Genomic DNA, 1,946 nt, shown 5'->3' with positions numbered 1-1,946 from the left:
TCTGCCAGATGTCGAGACAGAATTTCGTTGTGGAAATTACTAAGAGCATCTCGCATTGAAGTACGCTCCATATCTCGGTCTTCGGTAAAACTTTGGCAATCTTGGCGATTTTGCGTTGTTTTAAATTTGACATGCTTTTTTCGTTGCAACAACGATCAGTCATAAATGTGCTCCACCAGTTTACCCGTAAGCTGCACTGTCACTACTGTCAAACCCCAGACTCTGCTCTGGTCTCGGCGGCAGACGCACCACAAACTTCACTTACTCCTTGTCCCTGCAGTTGTGGCACCTTTTGGCTGAAAGCTATGTCCTTTGCACGTGACTCACTGCCTGTCTACGGGGTTGTGGCACAGTCGTCTTGAATAGTAAAAAACGATACCATTAATCTCCATTTCTCCTGAAAAGAAAAACTTGTAAAAACTTCTCATTTAATTCCCCGCTTTTATAAGCACTAGGCAACGGCCTTGCCACAGTGGATACGCCGGTTCCCGTCAGATGACCGACGTTAAGCGCTGTCGGGCGTGGCCGGCACTTGGATGGGTGACCATCCTGGCCGCCATGTGCTGTTGCCATTTTTCGGGGTGCACTCAGCCTCGTGATGCCAATTGAGGAGCTACTCGACCGAATAGTAGCGGCTCCGGTCATAGAAAACCATCATAACGACCGGAAGAGCGGTGTGCTAACCACACGCCCCTCCTCTCTGCATCCTCATCTGAGGATGACACGGCGGTCGGATGGTCCCGATGGACCACTTGTGGCCTGAAGACGGAGTGCTCTTATATTACACAAAAACCACTTCAGATATGACTTCAGATTAGAGTGTAACTACAAGTCTATCGCAAACCGCAGCCAAGGGTGACCTCCTAATGTGCTAAATGTCTAGTGTTCAACAAGCTCCATAGCACATTCAGCTGTTCCTGGCTTGACAACATCCCCACAGTTGTTTGATAAAACTTTTACTTTTAATGCTATTAAAAACAGAATTAAAAAAGCTTATAACGAGATGGATCCCTGGGTGAATGTATGTAGCCGTTGCCCCTTTGGTTCACATTTGATGCTGGCACTCAAATAAAAAATAAGGGAACAACACACACTAACGTAGCAACTTGTATTTCGAGAAATACGGGCTTATAAATACGTCACATCTTAACCTCATTATATTTTCAATCAAATACTTGGCTTTTTGCCACATTGTATATTTTTAAGATTCTCATGAATTTGCTGGTCACAACTGTGTCAGTCTTAGCGAGTTGCGCCTCTGCAGTCTTCACACTCCCCTTCTCTGTTCCATCCGGCAACGGTGTGCGTCAAGAACGAATGCTGTAACGTATATACAACCAATACCTGTAACGTAGCTACAGCCGATATTGCCTGTGTTCGGCTCGATAAGCAACGTGAGTTATCAGTAAACTGAATCCAACCTGCATAACACTGTGTGCGTGTTGAATGAGTGTCAGTTTCACTGTCATTTTAGCCCTCAACAGATCGTTACATGAAAAACTTAAGACTAACGACTGGATAAGCTATCTGACTGCGTTTTTGAACAGGAATTTACAAGTGATACAGTGTCTGACTTGTGCAACGGAATTAAAACAAGTTGTAGTGTGCCAGTGTCTCTGTTTTGGCCCTAAGTTTTCAACTCACCTCTTTAGATGACTCCGTTTTTCCATGTGGTTTACAGCTATGAGCGGCAACATGCAGCAGCAGCGGCTAAAGTTTATTGTTACTAAGAATGATTTTAATTAAAAGGAGTTTCTTTGGGTCTCTTAAGTACTAAATAACTTTAGAGTTATTGCCCTACGGGCAATTAAAATTGCTACACCACGAAGATGTGCTGCAGACGCGAAATTCAACCGACATATAGAAGATAGTGATATGCAAATGATTAGCTTTTCAGAGCATTCACACAAGGTTGGCGCCGGTGGCCACACCTACAACGTGCTGAC

General features: G+C 44.4%; 1 pseudogene; it reads left to right on the top strand.

The window, feature by feature from the left end:
* Positions 1 to 454: 454 nt before the first annotated feature.
* Positions 455 to 572, top strand: LOC124554343 (annotated as a pseudogene).
* Positions 573 to 1,946: the final 1,374 nt, after the last annotated feature.

Source organism: Schistocerca americana, chromosome 11, assembly GCF_021461395.2.
Source record: "Schistocerca americana isolate TAMUIC-IGC-003095 chromosome 11, iqSchAmer2.1, whole genome shotgun sequence".
Lineage (NCBI taxonomy): Eukaryota > Metazoa > Arthropoda > Insecta > Orthoptera > Acrididae > Schistocerca > Schistocerca americana.
The sequence above is the reverse complement of the archived record's forward strand: the minus strand, read 5'-3'. Positions and strand labels throughout refer to the sequence as shown.